The 21074-nt window shown below is 39.4% G+C and overlaps 1 long non-coding RNA gene across 1 annotated transcript in view; it reads left to right on the forward strand.

Annotated features, from left to right (window-relative positions):
* The window catches only part of LOC121327241, a 35790-nt gene that overhangs the window by 8473 nt on the left and 6243 nt on the right, over window positions 1–21074 (forward strand). Inside the window, exon 3 of the long non-coding RNA XR_005951535.1 lies at window positions 5370–5511. This is a non-coding gene — a long non-coding RNA (uncharacterized LOC121327241). The remainder of the gene's footprint in view (window positions 1–5369; window positions 5512–21074) is intronic.

Raw genomic sequence — 21074 nt, forward strand, 5'->3', positions numbered from 1 at the left:
TGGCATTCATTTTGCGTTTTCTGACTGCTTCATGAATGAGCTGTGGTTGTCAAGACCGCTCTATTTGGCAAGCATGTTCAAGCATCTTAATGAACTCATTGTTTATAAGGTTTGAAAACAACAAATTTTAGTGTTCATGACAAAACAAGAGCATTTGTAAAGAAACTTATGTTTATGGTTCCAGAAATACAAAGGGGTAACTGCCAATCATTCCCAACTTTAGATAGTTTCCTCAATGAAAATGAATTGAAACTTCATCCAGACCTGATTGCTGACATTAAAGAACACTGAATTAGTCTGACCTCAAATTTTGATGAATATTTCCCCAAAGATGTAGCAAATGAAAACTGGATCAGAGACCCATTTTCAGTTGAAGAGAACACCGTTCCAGATGACTTCTCCACTAGGGAAAGGGAAGAGCTGATAGAGTTGTCATGTGATGGTGGGCTTCAGCTGGAATAAAAGAAAGTGCATCTCAGTGATTTCTGGCTGAGGAGAAGAAAAGAGTATCCCATGATTTCTGACAGGGCACTGAAATTTGTGATACCGTTCTGCACAACCTGTCTGTGCGAGACTGGCTTTTCTGCCATGATGGCCATCAAAAACAAATACAGAACGAAACTAAACTTGGAGCCAGACTTTCGGCTGAAATTAACCAAGACTTCACCTGACATCCATCAACTGTGTTCCATCAGGCAGGCACACCCCTTGCATTAAAGACATTCCCTACAACTTCTCTTAATCAGTACGTTTATCATTTTTGTATAGTACATTTTTTTATATTGTAGATATTGTAACTAGTATTGTAACATTCTGAAAATGTCATTCAGTACACATTATTTTTGGGGGGTTATATGAAAAATGTGCTGGTGGTACATTAGAGTATATCTTTTTCAAATGGTGGTATGCCAGCGAGCAAAGTTTGGGATCACCTGGTCTAGGCTCTGCTAGTACACCAGTAGGTAGCACACAATTGGAAACCAGCATTTCCTGAAGCTTGCCACAGATCTACTCTGTGGAATCGCAATAAAGCAAAGTGTAAATTACCAGTGCTGTTCATATCCCTACACTGAATTATTATACAGGGCATGCCACATATTATGGTGCTGACAACCAACATGTAACCTGGTAGCCCTTCAGTTATTAAACCTACCCAAACAGATTTGCGACAAAGGGGTTCTTGTGAGGTCTCATGAAGAATGAACATGATTACTGGGTCAGCAGCCTTTCTCAAGGCTTGTGTTGTCACCATTCTAGATTCAGACTAAAAAAAAACCTTCCAACTACATAAAGTGGATTCAGTTTTCTTTAAACAAAGAGGTAGCCTATCAGATGGCTTGCAGTAAACCAATTTCTACCTCTCAAAGGGGAAAGAAGGCTGCATATTGCGACTTTATTTGCTACAAGCCCCACTTGCATGGGGTCTTTTTGAATGATGACTACTAATGGTGAAGGGGGGCTCTCACAAAATCTAGAGCACAGCCCATTCAAATGATGCATAAAGATGTGCCTGTCATAACTGCAGCCTATGAGCCTTAGTGGTTGTAAAGCACTGACACATGGGAGGAGTTTTGACTTGTTAATGGGACTGGCACCGGGAGCTACAAGACAACTTAGTACTAGACAGCTTGGGGTGAGCAAGCTTAACAACTCAATATTTGAAGACCGTAAAAACAGAAATGAGAATTCTTATGAACAAAAACATCATTGGGAGCAGTATCTAAGGGGTATGTCATGTCAGATTGATTGGTTTGTAAAGAGGAAGTAAAGATGAAGATGTGAAAAAAAAAAAAAAAAAAAAAAAATCTGTATTATTTTTACTGTATGCCCAGAGTTTAAAACAAATGTGGCTGTGAAAATGTCATTTCTACTGGACTCCATCTATAGTGGAACTTTAGTGAGAGAATCATAGAATACAGGTGTACTAACTACAGGTGATAGTGAACAGGGTTATTTTATGGACAATACTATTACAGAAATTGAACTTAAGTAAGAAAGTAAAAGAATACCAAACAAGTACCAAACATAAAGACAACAACTCTAACTGTCATTATGCAGCTAGAACTTCAAAGATCACTTGACCTCAAGAGCAGCATTGCAACAAAAACAAAAAACAAACAAACAAAAAAAAACTGCCGTGAAAGAGTTAACGACACTCACGATTGTACTCGACCTAGGGAATCGCAGAATACATGTATGTACGAAGTATGAGGCCATTATCTCAAAGCATTAGGTCTTTGTCATCCAGAAGCCATAAAGTCGCATGCCATCTTAGGTCACAGGTAAAAGTGAAAGGTGTGATAGAGTTTACTTCCAGAGAATCCATAATACCGAAAATATGAAGTTGCAATTGATTAAATATGCTACATTCTATGTAGTATGTTGCAAACAAACCACAAAAAAAAAAACAATTTACAGATTTTTCTCTTTAAAGTGTGCTGGAACGTAAGTTTATATGGAAGGAATATCAGGAAATTAAAAAAATAAACCTAAATCCATACATCCTGTTTAAATAGCACATCTTTTCAAAAAATGTACAGGACATGCTCACAGTTTGATAATTCAAACCACCTGCTGTTTGTTTTTTGTATGATCCGTTTTGTGTGTGAAATTGGCCTTCTTACGTTTAGAAGAGGAATGCACCAAAAAAACAAGCTGTTATATCTATGGTATGTTCAACACTAGAGAGACATTATTCAGGGCATTATCAAAGCAATATTCGTTTCAATAGCATTTCATTCTATAAAATTAAGAATGCAGTATTTAGTTATGTTTCAATGGTGGTATGACAGTTTAACAGCATTTAGACACCATTCAGTAATAATGGTTGAATAGATGTCTTATACTGTAATCAGGGCACCTTTGGATGTGAAAGCACTACTGTTCTGTTATGGCTGGTAATAAACATTTAAATATCTGCATTTTTTATTTCATTTCATTTCATAGTCAAGAATAATGCAAGAGGTGTTCATCTAGCAGTGTGGCTTTTTCCCTAATCACAGTACCATATCCTGGGTGAAAATATTGCATCTACTTCAGTGAGTATGGAAAAATGTGACAGTCTGTGCTAAATAAGACATTGTCCTGCTCTGCACAGGGTCACAGTGTATGCAAAGTAGCTAAATAACTGTTGAACCCCCCTCCCCCCATCTAGGCACATCAAACTAACATTTTCCTTCATAGCAGGACACTTTCTTCATCTGTCACATTGATTAATTAACAGGACGCAGTGTGATCGCTGTGTGATGGCAGCTTTTAGAAGGTGCCAGGGCAGTGTGTTCATGGCTTGTGAGAATTGCAGTGCCATGCCAGTGTGTACTGGACAAAATAAAATTAATCAGGTTTAAGACTTGCACTGGAACAGGCATTTAAACACATCATGTTTAAATCAGTTTTGGGTATTGATCTGACAGCGGAAATGTGGAGTTTGACTAAAATACTGTTACTAATTCAAGGAATTCTAACCCCTTCTGTAGGAATGAATAATAATCCTGCATTCTGGCACCAGTAAAATGATAGTGGACAGTAGCTTTGTGTTTAGAGCCAGAACATCTATCCCAGCAGAGGCATTAACACACTGTAAAAGATACATCTCTGTGTCCCTTGTAGTAGATCTGAATTTGAAGACTTTTGTTCCAATGCAAACTTTGCATTGTTTTGTATGAATATATTTAAAAAAAGAAATATGTAATTCAGCAGGCTAATATAAGGGCTTTAAGAACATGGTGCACTGCGGACATGAACAATTCATGTATGCTTTTTTCACATTTGTCAAAAATAATGGTACACATTTTGTGTAACAGTAAATACTTCCTGCACATGCTGTTCATTTTAGAAGTTGTGCAGAACAGTACCATTACCCAGCTTAAAAGATCTTGCAAGTTTGGGGTCTGCTTAATTTAGTCTAATGGTTTTGTACATTGGGAATGCTTTCATTTACATTTTCTCAAATTAATCTGTTCCTTAGGGCTTGATCCAATTATTTTATTTTTTCTTGGGAGAGGCAATAGAAGAACTAAATGAGCCTAGTCGTAGCTACACAAGTTATAATTTAGCAGTGGCAGTGGTTGTGGAGAGAGTGTAGCTGCCCCCTTTTTAAGCCCCTTTGGTATTGCTGAGTTTACATAAAACTGTAGACATAGGAGAAGCTGAAAAAGGAGTGCGAGACCCTCCTCCCCTTGCCTTCCCAGCCGAAGTGGCTGTCGAGACATGCCTCATAATAACTACCAAAGAGGGAAGGAAACACAAAGGCTCACTGTCACTGTTCACTGAAAATGTAGATTCAAAATGTAGAAAGCTATTGAGGGTGATAAAAAGGACGACCTGTGAGCAGTTACACATATTAGCCTTATTCATGGCTCCAAAACTGAATTGCAGGAAGCTTTGAGATGACTGTTCATTGTGCGATATTTGCTTAACTGTTTCCCTCTGTCTAAGCAGCTGCAACTGGAAGAGCTAGCACTCTTTTAGAAAATACAGCTGTTTACAGTTGCATAAATGCAAACAGCCGTGCCATCAGAAGCTTTCAGTGAAGGCTGTTTCTATAAAGCTGCCAGAAGCCTAACTGTGGGTTTGTTTGTAGGTTATCAAAAGTCACCATTGTGAGATAAATGCGGTTATACCTGGTTTTGTTAAATGGTTTTAATAAATTGACACCCAATGTTCCTCCTTTCAAACAAGGCCACTCTCTGGCAACCATTCCCAATGTGCAGTCCTGAAGAGTAAGATCTGTTAGGATCTATTAAGGCCAGATTGGGCAGTTTTAATAGTGGGATCCTACTTGTATGACAATCCCACTTAACCTTTTCTGTTTTAAACTTCAACCAGTAACATTATTCATAATTTTTAACAGTTAGATTGAAATCATTTTAAATACTTCAATTTAACTTTGTGCCAGCCTATGGAATTCAGCATGGATTAAATAATATAACGTGTACAGTAGCCCTACTGCAGAATTAGCATTAGGGATGCATTGTCTGCATTCTTAAAATAGCCTCTGACGGGAAATAAACGTAAAGATCACATTTACTCTTTTGAACAAATTATTTTAACAGGATTGTTAGTGTATGGCTTTACTGTCATGAAACGATCTGTAGTATTTAGACATTTCATAATTATATGAGTTAAAACAGAAGAGTATTAGAATAAACCCTATTACAAATGTAATATGTTAATTCAACAGACTGTATCCGTTGTCTTTGGCTAAAACCTTGGTAATTGCTAAGTTAGGAAGAAATCAGATGAATAAATAATACATACAAAAAATGAATTGTAGCAATTCAGAAAATGTCCTGAGGCATTTCAACTATCTGTTGTTTTCTAAATCAGAGTTGCCTTTTTTAAGATTTTTTTTTCATTGTATTTTGCAGGTTATCAAGAAAGAAAAGGCAGCAATGTGACCAGAAGCTTTCAGACTGCAGCTTCAAAGCTTCACTGAATGCAACAAGAAGCAGCCCCCATGCTGAGCCAGACAATTAAAGAGTTGTGCCATAAAATTAGGAAATGATTAAGGTAAGCCATTTCACCTGACCCAGTTTGAAACCCCTCTGTCCTCAAGGGAGACGAACATTTCTGTCCCTTCATTAGTGTACATCTGCCTGTGTGCTGGAGTCTAACGTCTTCTATCTCATAGTGTTTTTTATATATATTTTTTTGTCTGTTTCCTAAAGTGGGATACATTAAAGGGATTGTTTAGGCAATTTTGATCAAACAACCTAGAACCTAGGGTAGTTTTAAAGGGCAGGTGGCAAAGTGAAATGATGAAATGAGTGCTCTGTGCATTCATTTTGTATTCCCAAGATAACTCCACAACTACTTAGCCTTGTTGCATATTTTATACCCAGTAAAAGCATCAGTAAATAATTAGCAATCTGTCAAGTGGTCAGACAGGCTGGGACTGGACGATTATAGGTAACACGGATAAAAGTCTGTGCCAGAAAGCTGTAATTTCTCTGTCTCTGACTTTTCCTTTTTCTGTGGTAACAGCCGGCACAGCTGTCACAGAGGGGCAAGTTAAAACTTTGCAAGTTAAAGGCCTGCTTTTCCAACTACAGGTCTTTGCAAGGGTTCCTGAACCTGCTAAGCACTTTTTTCTCTTTTTTATAACTGCTCTGAAGCCACTTTTTTATTTTACAATCTTCAAACCCTCCAGCTGCTTTTGCTTCCTCTCCCTCCTCATTCACACAGGAATTCGATTCTTCCCTCTTCTTTTTTTTGTCCCACTGTGTTAACAGTTATTCTCTGGCCTTTGACTACTGTTCCGTGCTGGGTGTTTTCAATCCCGTGCAAACAAAGGAATCTCTTTTAAGGGGAGGAACATGAAAGGGGTTAGGGTGTAGAGGCACCCTTTTGCAATGGGAATCCTCCTTGGCAAGCATGTTGAACAAATAACCTTTTTTTAAGCAAGAATAGTTTTATTTTATTTTTTATTTTTTGTCAGCTGAGCACTTAACACAGCCTTGTGTCCTGCTTGAACCCAAGGTCTAGCGCGCTCTATTATTAACTCAGTTTAGCATTCTACACTGCGGCATGTTCAACCCCTGCTTAAATGAATCCTCCACCATGGGTCACAGAATGCAAACTGAGCTGGGATTCCTTTCCTCACACTCCACTGCAGCTAATTTAAATTGGACAGCGCAGGCTGAGCAAAAAGCAGGTGTTTATAGTATGTTTTAGATCAACCTGACCACATTGTTATGGTGATGGACTCTCTGCATTGGAAATCAATGGTTGCACAGACAAAATGAACATTTCCTTGGGAGGACTGTTTAATGATATGCACCAATAAAATTGCAGATTATTTCATACTATGTTCATGGGAAGTAAAATATACTTAAAAGTAGCAGAAGTATTAAATAATTTATTTTTAGAGCCCATTTTTAACAGGAGCTTTCTGTAGAAGGAAGTAAGAGGTTTAAGAGTCATATAATGCACACAAATGGCTCTCTGCACTAAATTGTAAGCTTGGGACATGTTTGAATTGTAACACACAAACTGCTAGGGACCAGTTGGCATGATGGTGGCTTAATGTGCTAGTCTATCACCTTTTGGGTTTCAGGTTCAAACACTGAATCTGGGCAGAAACCTGCTTATATTAGTGTAGATTTTTTTTTTTTTTTAATTTGAAATCTACTCCTAATACAATTTTAAAATAGCTTTTGATTGTCTGCATTCAATGTTAAAAAAACAAACTGACAAAACTAATGCCGTCTTCATACTAGTGTCTTCTGTGTTGTAGTAGACTAGCAAATGGTCGATATGACCTGGACTCAAACGACTTGTCAACATGTCTTTCAGTTCCAGCATTTTCATCAAACCTTTTATAAGACCATAAAAACTTCTATTTCCTGCCCCTGTACTAAATGGATTGTATATCCTACCTGCTCTGTAATTGTCAGCTTCAAATCCTGGGTGCTTAAGAGCCTTAGGCTCAGTTTTATGGTCTCAGAACCATCAGCAGGTGTTGGGCTTTAAAGGGGATAAAGGGGTGATTTCTGTCTGTCAACCATGTGAACTTTAATTCCCTTTAAAAGAATATCTGTTAACTCATTCTTCTCTAATCAGATTAGCCTGTTGTTAGATATATTTGCCCCTTAACATTATTGCCCGCAAAGGCCCTCTTCTTGTTGGCTAGTCTTCATTTATAAGTTTGGTACAGTTTTCTATTTTGTCTTTGACAAGCTAACTTAGTAAGTAGAACTGTCATATACTGCTCATGTGCTAAAGCGTGACACAGTTTAAAAGCTCCTTATGCTGACTGACGGACACAGACCCTTTTTTTTACAAGAGGAAGCCAGACAACTTCCCATAACAGTTGCCACTCCTTAACTGTACTGAAAACATACAGAATTTAACAACTAGGTCAAATGGGTGCATTAAGGTCAGGTTAGGCTGGCATATTTCTCTGCTTTCTACAGCTTTATATTCAAATGACATTCTTTCAAGACTCCATGGCTTTCTCAAATAATTAGTTATATTTATTTTTGAGAGACAAAAGACTACATGCACTGTAAAAGAACTGTACATAACTACTGATATAGCTCCCTAATGTACTTACTGTGGTGCCCAGTTGTGCTCATCAGTGCTCTACACATAGAATATATTAGATTTCTGACCTTTTCTTGTACCGCTGCCAAGAACAGCTTATATCAGTTCAGGGTCATTACCTACATTGCTTCTAATAAATGGGTTCTGATAACATCTGCGCAAAGCTACAATGGAAATGGTTTAATCCCTCCAGTTGCTCCATCGCACTGAACTGCATTACAAAGCAGAAGCATTAAGGAGAAATACTATTTCTAAAAGAACAATGCCTTTGAATCAAAAATAGTTTTGTGATTTTAAAATGGCGGCTTGCTAGATTTTTTTTTGTGAGCTGACATGGTGGTACTGCATTCAGAAACGCGTCTGTAGCTAAGTTTAATTCATAAGAACATAGAATATCTAGAATGGATTTCTACCCATTGCCGTTACATTCTATATGCAATGATGGTCATAATTTCATGCAAATAGGATTTAAAGGCATTTATTTTCAGAATGTAATGGTTGTTTTGACAGATGAGATGCCACACAAATACTGACACATGACTGCGGAAATACTTTTTTTGCCGGTTCAAACGATTATCAGTTGTAAGCATATTTAAAAAAAAACCAAAAAAAAAAAAAAAAAACCAAAAAAAACCATTTGACAGCCGTTTCCTTTTGTGCGCGTGCGTGCGTGTGTGTGTGTGTGTGTGTGTGTAAAGGGTGAAACATTGGTCCCTAATGGACCTGCTTTACCTTTTTGTGGGGGGGAAAAAAAAAAAGTCTTAATGAATTTGACAAGAGATCAAAGACGGCAATTAAGTAGATGTGCCCTGTAAGAAAAGACCACAAGGCCCTGTCATGCTTCTTGTCTGTATCCTTTTACTTTGTCGTCCTTTTAATGGTATTTAAATTACAGACCTCATTTGAGCAGACGGTCTTTTATTACAGTGTCTGGTGTTTACCTTTACTGCAACCACCCTTTCATCTGTGCTGCCTATTTTTATTTATTTATTTATTTTTAAATTATCAAATATTTTAAGTTAGGCCTTTGAAGTGGAAATGTTTGATCACCTGTTAAGGTGTAGGCTTTTGGGGATTCAGCCTCTTGAAGTAGATATTCCGTCTTGCAGTCTGTGGGCTGTCAGATTGTCTTGGAGCAGCCAGTTGATGTGCGTACTTCTAAATTCAAAAGATAACCTGTGTTTAGAATAGCTCTTAAGAAGTAGAAAAATAACAGCAACCAAACTGGCTTCATGCTGGGGTAGGCATTGTTATTGATGCATTTGTTGCACAGTTAATGTCTGTTTATTTTTTTAGTTCTCCGCTCGAGACTGTAATGCTTACTGCAGGGTTCTCGTGAGCACTGTTACGTGTAATGGGCCGCTATGTTGTTACCTGGAAAAATGACGCTGTATTCGGCCTGCTACGCTGTGTTTTCAGTTTGCGTAACGGACAAAAAATAATAATAATCCTCTGAAACACTGTTGATTTATTCCTTTATGTGAGAAATTGGTTTGCTTTAAAATACGTGTTTCAGCTCTCAGTACTCTTCAATGGGTTGGTTGTGACAGTATGTTCTTTAGTTTGGTGCGTGTAATGTATGCGATACGGAGACGAGATCGAACTTCACTGAACTTTATTAGCACATGTTCCAGTACACAGTGCTGTTATTGTATGTTAATAATGCCTCCTTCACCAACCACTGCTCTAGTTACACAATGTTGTACTCGTGATAAATAATGTTCTTTTTTGTTACCGTGTTCTTTCACCTATGACTACTGACAGTGAAATATTACACCGATTCTGACATTAAAACTCAATATATCCATAGTGAGACGAACCCTTCTTTTTAAAATAATAAATGTATTTATTAAATTATTCCTCCTTCGAATCCACTCTGTTACTATTTCCAAAATATACTTCAACACATTTTAGAGAAATAAACAACGGGGGGGGGTATGTTTGAAACCATGACTGTTGCACCTCCCTGTGACTAGTATGGCTAGACATGTCATGGCTGTCCTGTAGGGGGTTGCAAGGATCTCCGTTTCCTTTTCCTGCCCCACCCCCGCCCCTGCCCCCCATTCCTCCCACCACCATGCTGTGAAAAATTCCTGGTAAGAACCCTGTACTGGTATCATTTACATGCAGCATTGCCTTGTTGAATGCGCTCTTTAATGCTAATTTCCAATTATGACTTGCCTGTGCTGTGGCATGTGCCATTTTTCAGGTTCATTCCCTCTGGGATGAACCTTCAAACACTCAACTGCGGGGCTCGATATGAAGAAGCAGCCATCAGATAATCCTTTTGAAAATTAAATGTGGTTTGTTATAATAATAATCTTTATTTTTATATAGCCTATAGTTCATTTCAACGGATGATGTACAAATGAACCTCTACCAATGTAAAAAAAGAATGAGTGTTAATAGTGAGATAAAAAATAAACATTGAATTCTGACTTTGCTGTGAAATTCTTCAGATGCAAAGTAATTGTGATCCGTGCATTTTTCATAATAAGAACATAAGAACATAAGAAAGTTTACAAACGAGAGGAGGCCATTCGGCCCATCTTGCTCGTTTGGTTGTTAGTAGCTTATTGATCCCAAAATCTCATCAAGCAGCTTCTTGAAGGATCCCAGGGTGTCAGCTTCAACAACATTACTGGGGAGTTGATTCCAGACCCTCACAATTCTCTGTGTAAAAAAGTGTCTCCTATTTTCTGTTCTGAATGCCCCTTTTTCTAAACTCCATTTGTGACCCCTGGTCCTTGTTTCTTTTTTCAGGCTGAAAAAGTCCCTTGGGTCGACACTGTCAATACCTTTTAGAATTTTGAATGACTACTATTTACTAAGAAAACCATATTATTTCCAACATACAGAACGTATTGATTAAATTACCATTCTTAAGCAGTTTGTGTATACTTTAGGTAGTGATAGATGCAGCAGCCCTAGTAGGAAGCATGCATGCACCCCCAAAATATTATTATTATTATTATTATTATTATTATTATTATTACCAAATAAGTCACATTTCTGTTAAATAACATAGCTAGACTTGAATTGAAAAAATCAATTGAGTATTGATTCCTTTGAGCAAATCCATTCTGATTATTGACTGGGGAAATGGGAAGACAGATACTTTAAAGGTCAGTTTCCTCTGAGACGCCATATATTAAGATTCACTTCACTGGGCAGAAAACACTGAATTGTTGTACTGCTAAAAGCAGGTTGAGCGAGACAGACGCAAACAGTCTCCTGATTGCGATAAGGCTCCACACAGTCTTGATTTTATTGGTGTCTGAAGATTATTTTTGTTCAATACAGACACCGTGAATGTGTAACATGCCCTATACACAATAGGCAGTGACTGTCAAGTGCTGCATCAGCCGAGACTGGTTTTGAAGAAATGAGTTCTTACTCGGGCATTATTGTATAGTATTTGACAGCGTTGTAGAAGCTGCACACTTATTCCATGTTTTATGAAGAGAGAAATACAATGCTTATATAATTAGCATAAGGAATAAGGCTATTATTGATTTGTATCCTGGTTTGTCACTGGAAAGTGTTTTTACTTATGATTGTTTTATTCAGCCCTTTATTATAAGTAATTTAAAGGTGTATTGAACAGAACATCACATTAGCTAATGACGTGTCTATAAAATATATCCAGGCTCTAGTTGGCAACGTATTTGACAGGTGCATTTAAAAAATCCAGTTTTAATAGCAAAGGTGAGAAAAAAAAAAAATATATATATATATACCTTGAATCTCATCATTCTTCCAAAACACAGTAATACATAAGTCAAGTAAATCCACACATTAAGGCGACACCAGAACTGTGTTGATAGCCATTACTACTAATGTTTCGCAGTGCTGCCAAGTTATACAGAGGAACACTCAAGCTTTTAACAAATCATATTGAAAAGAATGAGCGCAGAGAAGCCGAGTTTGTGTGGTAGCAAATGTTGCTACATTCGTCATCTTGTAACACTACGTAACTGTTGAAACAAGTTAATACATTTGTTACCATTTCATGTAATTTGTGTCCGAAGCAGTAAATAACTGTAGAACTCGGGGCCGTAAAGATAAACAAATACTTTGTAGACAACTGTTTTACAAAACAGGCATTTAATTTATTTTAAAGCAAATTAAACAATGTTTGTGGGATACCACTCACTATAAATATATAACCTGCTTCAATATTTGATGTAGTTGTTAAATTGGATTAACTTATCCATAGAAATACTTCATACCCCCCCCCCCCCCCCCCCACACACACACACACACACACACTTTTAGAAAGGCACCTGGCGCCATTGACATCCAAAGGGGGACACTCTCTTCCAGCTCAGGAGCATGGCTGGTAACTGCAGACTGTTAATCCATGATGCTATTGGAGGCAGAAGCCCTTATCAGAGCAGTCTCCGCATCTGGGATTTTGGTTTGCAGGTTCTGGAGAGCTGCCCATTTAGAGTGGGCTTATCCCTGGGGGCATGCTGTGCGGCTTGGCTGTGACCCCCATCACCCTCGGGCTGTCGGCACCAGAGGGATTAGGGAGGAGAGAGGCTCTCTTCCACAGGCTTGTGTATAGCACAATGCATCAGCTGTAGCCTGCTGCTCACTGCAGCAGCAAATGCTTCCACATGAAGGTTTCCCTGACAGTGACAGCTACTATCAGTGGGTTTCACGCTGCTATGAACAGCACATACAGGAAAGGATACTTTCGACTAATGGGATATAAATATATATAAAGATTATATATATATATATAATATATATATATATCTATATATATAATATAATATGGAGATAGGTATCTATATGAATTAATGCTGTTGTACCAACTTGGAAGGATTATAACTCAACGTGAGGGAAAAACGCGAGTTTTGTCGGAGTACCCCTCTACAAGGTTTTGAAAGCGTTCCACAGGGATGCTGGCCCATGTTGACTCCAATGCTTCCCACAGTTGTGTCAAGTTGGCTGGTAGTGGATCTCTACTCCCAATAGCTCGTTCCCTCTCATCCCACAGATGCTCAATTGGATTGACTGGTGACTGGGCAGGCCGCTGCAGTAGGCTGAATTCACTGTCATGTTCGTGGAACCATTCCTGGACAATCCTAGCCTTGTGGCATGGGGCATTTTCCTGCTGAAAAAATCCATGAGCAAATGGATACACTGCTGCCATGAAGGGATGCACCTGACTGGCAATGATGTTTAGATATCCTGTGGCATTCAAACGTTACTCCACTTATATCAAGGGGCCCAATGTGTGCCATGAAAACACACCCCACGCCATCACACCACCACCACCAGCAGCCTGCAGTGTTGACAAGCGGCATGAAGGATGCATGTACTCATGTGGTTTTCTCCATACCCTAGTCCTCCCATCAGCGTGAAACAGCAGAAACTGAGATTGCCCAGACCAGGCAATGTTTTTCCAGTCCTCCGTTGTTTTCGTTCCTTAGCCCACTGCAACTGCAGTTTCTTGTGTTTTGCTGAAGGAAGTGGAACTCTGTTAGGTCGTTGGCTGCCATACCCCATTCTTGTCAAGGTACGATGAGTTGTACATTCGATTATGGGTCTTTCAGCACCAATGTTGTACTGGACTGTCATTTACTAACTGTAGCCCGTCTGTTGCTCTGCAAAATTCATGTCAGCCTCCACTGTCCTTTTTCATCATTGAGCCTTTTTCGACCACTGGCCTGTCGTTGGCTGGATGTCCTTTGGGTGGTGCACCATCCTTGATAGACATGGGAAACTGTTGAGCGTGAAAAACACAGCAGCGTTGCAGTTCTTCACACCCTCAAACCGGTGCGCCTGGCACCTACTACCACATTCAAAGACACTTAAATCTTTTGTCTTGCCCATTTCCCCTCTGACTGGCACACATACACAATCCATGTCTCAATTGTGTCAAGGCTTAAAAATCCTTATTTAATCTGTCTCCCCTTCATCTCCACTGATTGAAGTGGATTTAACAGGTTACATCAATAAGGGATCATAGCTTTCACCTGGATTCACGTCGTCAGTCTATTTCATGGAAAGAGAGCAGGTGTTCCTAATGTTTTGTGTGTGTGTATTTATTATGGCTAAATCACATAGGCATTTTAACATAGTACATACAGTATTGTAATCATTTAAATTCTGTTTTATCTATGTGTCCTTCATTTTAGTTTTGTAACTTCCATTTAAATTGAAATGGAAGCCAGTTGTGCAATTTACTGTATACTACCCAACCCAACAGTTCTAATGTTTGTCGCTAGTGTCCTCATTCCTATAGAGCAGCACAAGCCCCAGGCATTTTCTCCCTAGTTGGACAGATGCACAGATTAGTCTGGAGGGCAAACACCTCTCCTTGTCTTGTGTGATTGTCCCCCGTCCCTTCTGCTTTCTCTTATGAAGCATCAGGCAGACACTTTTTCTCTGAGGGCAGCACACATCAAGCAGACACAAGTTCATGTCAGGTGGCTGGTTCAGCTGCTGATTAGCTTAGGCAAGGAAGGGTTTGTTCTGAAAGCTGTCCAGTCTCCCCTTCCCCAACCAGGTAGCAGCCGCTCGTACCCTGCAAAGTTGCCTGGTATCATCTTGTACAGTGGGTACATTCTGAAGAGAAGTGACACCAGTGTTAATGTCAGTGTTACTCTCAAACTGTATGACCAGCAACACAAAAAATGCAGAACTACCTTGACCATCAATTTGGCCACTTTTTGTCCTCAATTAATGCCCTTTCATACTAGTTACTGTATATCTATGTGTTAGATACTTACTGTCAGCGGGTCTTTTTTTAATTCTAAGCTACTATTATCTCCTACAGTTTCAGGTGATTCCTAGTTTCAGATGACATGCATCACCTTGTGCCTTCATCCTTTTCTGACTGTACCGTAGTTCTCTAGGGCACTAGGTATTTCCTGTGTTACTATGCAATCGGAAAAGTCAGTTGTAGGGTCCTTACTAACTAGTTGTGCTCTGCCAGCTTTCTAGTCCGATAAATGGATGTAGAGATTTAATACGCTGTCAATTTTCTTTTGTTTTTTGCTGAGGCCTAGAATGGATTTAAGTACAACAAGCATTTCACACACCAGCACCAAATGCCATTGTGTATGATTTTAATATGAAAATCATATACAGCTCTGGAAAAAATTAAGAGACCTCTGCAAATTTTTCTTAAATCAGCATCACTACATGTATGGTAGCCATTCCATTCCAGTGTCTGTTGAATTCCAACACAGGCACACCTCATTCTACTGAATGTGGTACTGATTAGGGGATCACCTGAACCAAATCTTATTTAACGAGGAAAAGTATAAAAACCACTCCTGTGGTCATCACTATCCTCTTGCAATAGGACCAGCTGGATGGCAAAACAGTGCTAGTAGTACCTCAAAAGTAATTGGAATCAAAAATAACTATTGACCATGCCCAAAGAGTTGAAAAGGAAAGTTTTGAGGGAGGAAAAGAAGGGTTCAATTCTGGCTTTACTGGCAGAGGGATACAGTGAGCGTCGGGTTGCTTCCATCCTTAAAATTTCAAAGACGGCGGTTCATAAGAACAAGGTCAAGCAGCACAGATTGGGGACAACAAAGCTACAGACCAGCAGAGGGCGAAAACGACTCTCCACTGACCGGGATGACCGCCAACTCATTCGAGTGTCACTCAGCAACCGTAGGATGACATCAAGTGACCTACAAAAAGAATGGCAAATGGCAGCTGGAGTGAAGTGCACTGCGAGGACGGTTCGAAGCAGGCTCCTAGGGGCAGGGCTGAAGTCATGCAAAGCTAGAAAAAAGCCCTTCAACAATGAGAAGCAAAGAAGAGCCAGGCTGAGGTTTGCAAAAGACCATAAGGATTGGACCGTAGAGGACTGGAGTAAGTTCATCTTCTCTGATGAGTCTAATTTTCAGCTTTGCCCAACACCTGGTCGTCTAATGGTTAGACGGAGACCTGGAGAGGCCTACAAGCCACAGTGTCTCACACCCACTGTGAAATGTGGTGGAGGATCGGTGATGATCTGGGGGTGATTCAGCAAGGCTGGAATCGGGCAGATTTGCCTTTGTGAAGGACGCATGAATCAAGCCAAGTACAAGGTTGTCCTGGAAGAAAACTTGCTTCCTTCTGCTCTGTGTTCCCCAACTCTGAGGATTGGTTTTTCCAGCAGGACAATGCTCCATGCCACACAGCCAGGTCAATCAAGGTGTGGATGGAGGACCACCAGATCAAACCCCCTTTGACTATTAAAACGTGACCAGAGAGTAAAAAAGCAGATTTTTTCCAGAGCTTATATATATATATATATATATATATATATATATATATATATATATATATATATATATATATATATATATATATATATATATATATATATATATATATATATATATATATATATATGATACAGGGTTAACATTTGTAAGATCAGCTTACAGGGCAATATGAGGAACAAAACCACCATCATTTAAAATAAGGGTTCATTTCTAGCTAAATTTTGTGGCATTGCATCTCCCTGGCTATTCTAAGTGCACTTTCTACTGATGACTTTCTGGGACATAGCCAGCTTTCCTTAAGGAAACAAATCATTGCATTCCCAAAAGTATGTGATTTGTAGTTCTCTGTTCATTCCTTTAGTTGTCCTAAAGAACCAGGTTTTGATGAAGTAAGACAGAAGGCATGTTCCATGGTTGCTTGATGGCAACTTAATTAGGACAAGATGTGCCTTTACAAGCGATAGTATAAATATTAGTGGATTTTGCAGAGAAAACTAGCATATTTTACACAACCTGGCACTAGTACGGTTCTTGCACTGTACATAAATAAATCTGAAAGTCATTAAGAAATGTACATTTGGCACAGTTCTCTTAGTTCCATCTATACCAGACCACCCTGGATGTTTATGTGAATGTGTGTGACTGCATGGATGTTGTGTCTGTGTCAGCAAAGTGAAGAGAGGAGGGCTTGGTTTGCTTGGGCTTCAGAATTATTAATTCCTCATTTAAATACAGTATCCTCTGTAAAGATTTTCAGCGGAAGACTGTGGGTCTGATTTCACTATGTAACACAATTTTTGTTCCTGGGTAGTAAGTGTTATTTCCTAATTGCTTATGCCTCAAAAGTATAGAAAATGGCTATTATTCCCCACAAACTTTGCTTTTGTGACCAGGACAGTGATATTCTGAAATTATTTCCAATGAGAAAACGAGCGAATTTGTTTCTTTTTGTTCACATAAAAAATATTTTAAAAGATTTAGAAGTGAGTAGTTTTTCGAGATTTACAATTATACTGTAAATCACTTTCACAAATCAGCCCTCAAATGTAGTCTCCCATCATGTTCTCGTTATACTGTCCTTGGTAGCGGCGTTCAAAGTCCAGTATATCCTGGTGGAAGCGCTCGCCTTGCTCCTCCGAGTACGCTCCCATGTTCTCCTTGAATTTATCAAGATGAGCATGAAGGATATGGACTTTGAGGGACATCCTACAGCCCATTGTGTCGTAGTTCTTCACCAGAGTCTCAACCAGCTCCACATAGTTTTCGGCCTTGTGATTGCCCAAGAAGCCCCGAACCACTGCGACAAAGCTGTTCCAAGCCGCTTTCTCCTTACTAGTGAGCTTCTTGGGGAATTCATTGCACTCCAGGATCTTCTTTATCTGTGGTCCGGCGAAGACACCGGCTTTGACCTTTGCCTCAGACAGCTTAGGAAAGAAGTCTTGAAGGTACTTGAAGGCTGCCGACTCCTTATATAGAGCTCTGAAAAATTGTTTCATAAGGCCCAATTTGATGTGCAGTGGTGGCATCGGAACCTTCCGGGGGTCCACCAGTGGCTCCCACTTGACGTTGTTCCTTCCCACAGAGAACTCGGTCCGCTGTGGCCAGTCCCGCCTGTGGTAGTGTGCCTTGGTGTCCCTGCTGTCCCAAAGGCAAAGATAGCAGGGAAACTTGGTAAAACCGCCTTGGAGACCCATCGGGAATGCCACCATTTTGAAGTCTCCTATGACCTCCCAGCCGTACTCATCATACTTCAACGCGTCCAGCAAGGTCTTGATGCTGTTGTAATCCTCTTTGAGATGCACCGAGTGAGCCAGAGGAAGAGACGGGTACTTGTTACCATTATGGAGCAGCACAGCTTTGAGGCTCCTGGATGAGCTGTCAATGAAGAGGCGCCACTTGTTCTGGTTGCAGGCGATTCCGATTGCCTCGAACAGACTGGTCACATTGTGGCAGAAGCAGAGCCCATCTTGACGGGTGAAGAAGCTGGAAAAAGGTTGGTGACGCTTCCTCTGATCTGCGACTTGCACACTTCCATCCAACAAGTTCCACTGCTCGAGCCTAGACGTCAAAAGCTTGGCATTGGACTTGGTGAGACCAAGATCTCTAATGAAGTCGTTGAGGTCTTTTTGGTTGGGGTAGTATGGGTTACTCTCCTCTGCTCCACCTCTGAAATTGTCATCTGGATCTACAACGTCTTCCTCGCTCTCTGACTTGCTGCTCTCTTCTAAAGACGGCTGCTCTCTCTCCGGAGGAGTGGGTACGGGGAGCTCATGGCAGTGTGGCACCGGGGCGATGGATGAAGGAAGGTCTGGATACGTGATAGCAGGTGCATTCTTGCCAGTCCGACGTTTTGGAAGGGTCCACCATGCAGAAGTAGCAGTTGCTTGAGTGGTCAGTGGGTTCCCACCAAATTCTTGGGATAGCGAACTTCATGGCTCTCTTTTCCCCTCTGTACCATCCTACAAAAATACATTTATTTCACCCATGACTAATGTGTAAGAGATTCTCGCAACATTTTTCATATATGATATATTTTTTCAATAACATTGAAAATTGTAAAACATTTTAAAATTAAAAACTTTTACAATTTTAAAAATTTTAACAAATTTTATAACAAAATTCCGAGCAACAATTGTCCATCTTACCTTACAGAGTTTTTTTTGCAGTGCTCGCAGGTGAAATGAGGTGCCCAGGGTTTGTCTTGATCCCCAACAGGCATGCCGAAATATGCCTTGTAGGCCTCACACATCTTAGCAGATGCTTCCATGGAGTACTTTTTCGCTCTTGTCTTGATAAATTGTCTGGAGACGTAGCCAAATGCGTCTGCCGGATGCTTGCAGCCTCTTGATGCCATCTCAGAAAAATGCAGATATGTATCCACTTAGGCAGCTGGAACTAAACTGAACTGGTGGGCTTAAGGCCCCTGTATTTATACTACTATTTATATTACTGTAAAGTTCTAGAAAGTTCTAGAAGTTACTCCAAGTTTATTCAGCACTGAATCTATCTGGAATGTTCTGGAAAATAGGTACATTTCAAAATATCACTGCCCTGATCACAAAAGCAAAGTTTGTGGGGAATAATAGCCATTTTCTATACTTTTGAGGCATAAGCAATTAGGAAATAACACTTACTACCCAGGAACCAAAAAAAAAAAATAAATTGTTACACTGTGTTTTCAAAGCTTGGTATCTTGTGTTGAGTAGGTATACCTGAATAATTTACTTAATTTACAGAAAACCACATTGCTTGTTTGTAAAACAGCTTAGGAAAACCAGGCTCTTTGTGAGTGAATTCAAGTTGTCGTCTGCTTTCAGATTAACATAAACGGTGTTTGTCTGTTATTTTCTTGTTTTAAGAGTTTCTGCACAAAACCTAGTTACTTACTTACTTACCGGACTGAAAATCTGAACTTTAATGATTTTAGAAGAATAGGATATTTTCTGTTTCTGTAAATTGGATTCTGAATATCAATACCCCAACATACTGTATATATGACAAAAGGGAAGAATTTTTTTGAAAGTAGTGTTGTTGTAGCAGCCTTTGATGTGGTAACAATAGCTTTAATAGCAAGCAATGTTTTAAATCAGTATTAATTAATAACATCAGTTTGGTGTTGTCCGATAGCATTATGCATTTGTAGAATCTGCCAGCTCATCTTTTTGAGCAGTCATGCATTGGCATCAAAAAGTCTGCCATTTAAAGTCTGTAGTCTGATAAAGCCCTTCTATAAATTACCATATTGAAACAGCTTGTTTCACGCCCCAATTTTCTCTTTGGTATGTTTCCTTTTTTGAGATTCTCATTTATGGTAGGGTGAGTTACCATAGTGAAGATTTTAATGAAAGAGATCTTTTGGATTAAAAAAATAAAGAATAATTAACAGTGACAGCACTATAAAAGTGAGGGCAGTAAAACCCAGTGGTTTGCATTTAAGACCATTTTAATCAATACCTTACTTGTAGAAGAGATTAATTTATATCCATTCATGGTTTTTTTTGGGGGGGGGGGGGGGGGAGTCAATGGCTCCCACTGAGAATCAGCCTTGCTCTGTGGCGCCTCTTGTTTAATGTTAGAAGTTGGTGGCTCGTGGCCAAACAGTTATTCAGGAGAAATTGTTATGATCATCCTCCACACAATGGAAATGTTCAGACTCTGCAGAAGTTCTCCAGTATGCTTCCCACAGGACCAAATTTGAGTTAGTGGGATCAAAGAATGCCACTGTGAAGGGGGGGTTGTCATGGGAAAAGCTGATCCTTTGGTTCAGTCTTTCCTCTACTTACAGCCAGAAATGAAATGTCTTCTAATGTTTAAACATGGTAGCACATTTATTTTTAGCATGTTATTATGCCTAGTTGCCAAGTGTCAGGTGCCAGGTATTGAGTTTGCAAGCTGCCATATAGATAACAATAAGTAACATTAAATCTATTCTTACAATGTTAAATTCAACTTGCATGTCAGTCGATGACTCTGTTTACTACTTTCTTCCAGCCTAAAGACAGGATATAAACATGTGTTATTAATCTAAACAGTGCTCGGTGTGTGTGTAAAGTAGAATACCAGAGTTTAAAACAGACATTATAATAAGCGGTTACACTGAAGAATCAGGGCATTTTAATAAACTTCTGAGGAAAAAGTGCATTATTGCTGTATATTTACTAGGGTATGAAATCAATCAATCAATCAGTCAATCAATCTTTATTTTATATAGAGCCTTTCATAGTGGACCACAATCACAAAGTGCTGTACAAGATGCAGTAAATACAAGAAAATCCATAATACTTA

Source organism: Polyodon spathula, chromosome 14 (genome assembly GCF_017654505.1).
Source record: "Polyodon spathula isolate WHYD16114869_AA chromosome 14, ASM1765450v1, whole genome shotgun sequence".
In the NCBI taxonomy this organism is placed as follows: domain Eukaryota; kingdom Metazoa; phylum Chordata; class Actinopteri; order Acipenseriformes; family Polyodontidae; genus Polyodon; species Polyodon spathula.